The sequence below is a fragment of the Dromiciops gliroides genome, chromosome 4 (genome assembly GCF_019393635.1).
Source record: "Dromiciops gliroides isolate mDroGli1 chromosome 4, mDroGli1.pri, whole genome shotgun sequence".
NCBI classification, from domain to species: Eukaryota; Metazoa; Chordata; class Mammalia; order Microbiotheria; family Microbiotheriidae; genus Dromiciops; species Dromiciops gliroides.
Window position 1 is genome coordinate 410080773 of NC_057864.1, and position 6000 is coordinate 410086772.

The 6000-nt window shown below is 39.3% G+C and overlaps 1 protein-coding gene across 2 annotated transcripts in view; it reads right to left on the bottom strand.

The window, feature by feature from the left end:
* RPS6KA2 (ribosomal protein S6 kinase A2) overlaps window positions 1-6000 on the bottom strand; it is a 599568-nt gene that overhangs the window by 348174 nt on the left and 245394 nt on the right. The window lies entirely within an intron of this gene.

Genomic DNA, 6000 nt, shown 5'->3' on the forward strand with positions numbered 1-6000 from the left:
AGACATAAGAAATGCCAAGTAGTCAATGTGCAACAAAACATCACTTTGTTCAGTCAATAAATGTAGAAACCATAGAAACCACCAGCTCTTAATTAGAGGTTTAAGATAAGTGGCTCTTAAACTTTTTCCAACTGTGGCCCACTTTAGTAAGGCTAAAAAAGCCCAGTTACTACCTTCCCATCAATCCATACTTGTCATGGAGAAATAAGCTTGCCAGAATCAATGAGAAGACTGGTGCTAATTTTGAAGAGACATCAATAAAAGTTTTCAGATTGATTGATTAAGAACAAGAATGAGAGAGTAAAAAGAGATGTTAAATGTTATGGCATGCCATGCACAGTGCTAAGAGCGAGAGATACAAAAGCAAGTGAGGGAAGCAGTACCTGCCCACAAAAAGCTCACATTCTAAGGGGTGGGGGGCAGTGGCAAGACAACACAAAAAGGGGAGCTGGAAAGAGTTATGAGGAAGAGGAACCAAGAAGCATGGTGCGAAGATGGCTGGGAAGTGGCATGGAGTCCTGGCTGTGGGCAAGATTACATAAAAGCCTACCTATCACAGCTCAGGGAGGTTCCATGGGTGGTGCCCAAGGTTCTTGTGGGGAGGAAGTTGGGGTAATGGCTGGAGTGGAAACATCATAGTGTAGAGATGATATAGTATGGAGATGGTAGTATTACTATAATAATGATAATAATAATAATATTAGGTGTCATTTACATGGAACTTTAAGATTTACAAATATTTGGTATATGTATATATACACATATACATAAATATACCAAATATTTGTAAATCTTAAAGTTCCATGTAAATGTATATAAATATATATGTGTCGGAATATATATATGTGTATGTGTATATATATGTATATGTGTGTGTGTGTATGTGGTCACATAGCTAGTAAAGTATCTGAGGCAGGATTTGAACTTAGATTAATTATTCTTTCTGACTCCCAATCTGGCATCCTGTGCACCATTCTACCTACATTAATTCTGTAAGGCACATAAAGAACCTATGTGGATCACACTTTGAGATGAATTGAAATGAATCTTATGCTTTGAACTTGGGGGAAAGGTGATTGTATTAATGAATAAAACATGTCCAAGAGGCAAATAAGGGATGATTCATCTAAGATCAAACCTGTTTAGATTAAGATGAGGAGATATCTACTTAGTAATGTTCAATAGGCTGTTAAAGAATGGGGGACTGGAGTGTGGGAGTGAAGTATAAAGAGAGAAAGTCTGCCGCATAAAGGTTAGAGCTACAATCCCAGGAAGGGATGAGCTCACCAGGGGAGAATGTATAAAGAGGGGAGACCGGAATTAAGTATGGAAGTTTTTTTGGGGGGAAGCCTACCTTTAGGGGGTAAAGGGAGAAAGAGAAACCAAAGAAGGAGAGACTAGAAGAGTAAAATGAATTACTTAAGTATTGTGGGAAATAAGAGAAGAGAAAATATTAAATAGAGAATTGTTGATGATGTTAAAAGCTGCAGCAAGGTCAGAATCTGAGGACTAAGGAGAAGTCTGAATTTGGTGATTCAGAAGTCACTATTAATTTTGAAGGAAGCAGCTTCAGTAGCATTAGGGCTGAAGAGAAGGCAAACCAAGAAGCACATTTCCACGACCAAAATTTCTAAGTGAATGAATTCCTTAAGTAGGTGAATGAGTACCATTTAGCATACTTGACAGGTCTCCATTTCCAAGGTTTCTCCATCCCCTCACCAATGAATTTACATTCAATCAATCAATGAATAAAAATTTATTAAGTACTCCTGTCAGGCACTGTCCTAAGTGGTGGAGAGACAAAAAGGGGCAAAAGACAGTCCCTGCCCTCAAGGAACTTACAATCTAATGGGGGAGACAACATGCAAACAAATATATATATATAAAGAAAGCTATGTAAGATAGATGGGAAATAATTAACAGAGGGAAAGCATTAGAATTAAAAATCATTGGGCAAGGCTTCCAGTAAAAGAAGAGATTTTAGTTGGTACTTAAAGAAAGCCAGAAAAGTCAATAGGCACAGCAGAAAAGGAAGAACATTTCAGCCAAAGAAAATGCCCAGAGTTGAAATGTGAAGTGTCTTGTTCATTGAACAACCAGGAGATCATTCCACTTGGCAAGGTGCTCAAAACATTTATTTTCTCATTCTCATTCTTTCATTCATTCAGCAAAGTAAGTTTTCATTTAATGTGAAGTGACTACTACCCACAGGAGATTGGGTTAATTTCTAGAAGAGAGACAAAGATTTTTTTTTTAAAAAGTCTTTGTTCTTATAGTGTTTGCAAACTATTAGGGTAAATAAAACAAATGTATAGATAAATATAATGCAAATTGTAATGTGATGGATGTTGACTTAAACAAGGAGTGAGACTAAGGACAGATATGTCCTTTAAAGTATGATGCAGCAATCTAAACAGAAAGTATTTTAAAAACATTAATGAAAAGAAAGCTAAGTAAAACTTTTAATAGGAGTAAGGAGTGCAAAAAGCAAAGAATTTTTCAGTTTAACAATATGGGGCATCCTGATATTCATGCACAGCAATTTCTTGATGACATTTACTGAGACCAGTGTATCAGTAGAGGAGGTCCTCTTGGCTGGCCACTTTGATCACCTGATCAATCTCCATTAGACTCTTTCTTGTAGGGTCACATCAAAACTATCATTTGTGTATCACAATCTTTGGATGATCTCCAGGCTAGGATAACAAATGCAATCCTTTCAACCACTGAGAGATAAAAGGGCCAGATATATGGATGTGGGAGTCATCTGCAGAATTATATAGAGAGCTAATAGAGGTGGAAGAAAAGGGGAAGGGAGGGGAGGGAAGAGAAGGGAGAAATGAGCAAGGTATAAATAAGGTTTAAGGATTGGGGAGATGTGGGCATGAGAGATAGCATAGATAAGAAGAGATTAAATATAGGAGTGGGAGAGAGAGATTGAAACCAAGAGTAAGTAAGCATTATCAGTGTTATCAAATGGACAATGCCTTGGGGAATATGGAAGGATAGGACAAAGGTCACAAGTAGAAGAGTTTAGCTTGGCAAGAAGAACCACTTCTTTCCTCAGGGCCTGGAGCAAAGAAGGACAGAATCAGACATTATGTAGAGAGAGTTGGAGGGTACAGAGTCAGGGAGAAGGGGGAATCTTTAGGCAGATGGCTTTTATTTTCTCAGTAAAGTAGAAAACAAGACCTGCTGATTGAGTGGTATAGAGGATTAAAAAAGAGAAGATTGGAATCGGTTACTTCTGAAAGTATGATTTAGGGACAGAGAAGGATAAAAGTAGTGAGGTTCCTATTTTCATAATAAAGTTATACCAGATACATATGGCATAGGTGCATTCAAGTTAAGAGCCAAAATAGCACATGGTATGGGGTGATACATGATATAAATGGTCAGATATAAATTGGGCAGAGGATTAAGGAATAGAGGGCAATGGATGGTTGAACTGGTTAACACCACGAAAGCAGGAAAGTGAGTCTAAACAGGGATAATGGATGGAAATAAGGAGACATAATCAGACTAGAGATCTTCATGAGAATGGAGAATATGCTTAGGAGGAATGAGGCAGAGGGAAAGATGGAACGGTAGGAGATATGATCAGTGAGAGGAGTTTTAGAACTCAAAATCACGTAGGTCGCATAGTGATGGGTCATGGTAAAGTACAAAGAGTAACCATCTTTATGGTTGGTGGAAATGGAGTGAAGTAGTAGGTCATGGGAGATGAAGTTGATGAAGTGGGAGGGAGTCAATAAACATTTATTAAATGCTATCTTCTAGGCACCATGCCAAATTCTGGGGACACAATGAAAGGCAAAAGTGTGGTCCCTGTCCTTAGGGAGCTCACATTCTAAGGGTCTACATACTAGATATATGCAGCATAAATAAGAGGTAATCTCAGAGGAAAGGTACTATTAGTGGTGATAGATGGTGATGGTGGTGGTAAGATCAGGAAAAGTATCTTGAAGAAGCTAGGATCTGAGTTGTTATAATAATGATAATAATAACAATAACATAATAACTGGTCATAATGTAGTGCTTTAAAGGTTTGCAAAGTGATTAACAAATATTGTTTCATTTTATCCTCACATCAACCCTAGGAGCTAGATGCTGTTATTTTACTCATTTTATAAAAAAAAAGGAAAGTGAGGCTGATGAAGATTAAGTGACTTGCCCAGAGTCATGTAGTTAGTGTCTAAGGTTGGATTTGAACTCAGGTCTTCCTGACTCTCTAGCACTCTAAACACTGTGCTAGCTAGCTACCAGAGAAGTCATTAGGCTATGAGGAGGGAGAGCATTCCAGGCATTTGGACAGACAGCAGAAGTCATGGAATCAGGAGATGTCATCGACTGTGAAAGTAACAACAAAAAGGCCAGTGTAGCTGGATTATAAAGTATATGAAGGCTAAAAAGAATAAGATTGGAAAGGTAGGAAGGTTCCAGCTTATAAAGAGCTTTAATTACCAAACAGAAAAATTTACATTTGTTCCTGAGGAAATAAGGAACTACTGAAGTTGGTTGAGTGAGAAGGGGTACAATGTGTTCATGCCTGTGCCTTAGGAATATCACTTTGTCAGCAAGAGAGGAGGATGGACAAGGGTGGGGAGAGGTTAGAGGTTTAGAGGCCAACTAGAAGGTTATTATAATAGCCAGTAGACGTCAGGGTGTTTGAAAGGACAGCAATTTGTATATTTTAAGTCCCTAATGATGAAGGTAAAGAGGGGGACCAAGAACCAAGTACTGAATACCTTGAGAAAGAAGGGAAAATGAACTGGTGGCCAGTTTACCTCTATAGTGAGGTAAATGGGGGTGATATTGATTAATGAAGTGAACCTCAAAACAAGAAAGGTTGGTAAGTCACAGGATCAGAGAAGGGGTCTGAGAGAGACAGCAAGAAACAAGGGGTATGTCTACCACTCTTCCTGGATCAGTATATGAGGGTACACAAGTGATGAAGCAGCAACAAGGCGGGGTGGGGGGGCAAGGGGGGGAAGAGACAAAGAGAGACAGAGAGACAGTGAGAGAGAGAGAGAGAGAGAGAGAGAGAGAGAGAGAGAGAGAGAGCGAGAGAGAGAGCGGGGTGGGGAAGGGAGAGGCTTTCATGAGCACAAGGAGATGGAAAGTTTGAGAGAAGTCTGGACTGAAGAGAATCTACTCCAAATTCTACCAGTAGACAGATTCACAAAAAAGATTCATCTCATTGGTTTTACTGGTTACTCCCATCACCTATGCTTTGTGGGATTATCAATCAAGCCGAGGGATTCATTAGGAGAATGGGTTAGAGTTCAGTTGCTAGGCTGAAATCAGAAGTGTAAAAATTCCAGATCCGAGGGAAAATAGCCACAAAAAATACAAATCAAATCCCAAAACACAAGGAATCAATAACAAGTTGTCAGGCAAGGCCTGGAACATAAGAGTGAACAGACTCATATTCTGGAGAGCCAGACAGTTAGTGTAATTCAGGGTTAGAAGGAAGAGTCAAAGAAGTAGATGATCCGTACTAAAGACAATGCCGGGCCTCAGATACTTACTGTGTGACCCTGAGCAGGTCACTTCACCCTGTTTGCCTCAGTGTCCTAATCTGTAAAATGAGATGGAGGAGGAAATGGCAAACAATTTCAGCATCTTTGCCACAAAAGTCCCACATGTTGTCATGTAGAGTTAGACAAGACTAGAAATGGCTCAACAACAAAAATGTTACAGATGTACTCATTTTCCCACTCTTATCCTGAAAGGATTCTTATAGACCAGGGGTGTTTAACCTTTCTTGTATCATGGATCCTTTTGGCATCCTGCTTAAGCCTATAAACCACTTCTGAGAATGCTTTTTTTTATTTGCTGGGCAATGGGGGTTAAATGACTTGTCCAGGGTCACACAGCTAGTAAGTGTCAAGTGTCTGAACTGGATTTGAACTCAGATCCTCCTGAATCCAGGGCCAGTGCCTTATCCACTGCACCACCTAGCTGACCCCTGAGAGTACTTTTTAAAACATAACTAGA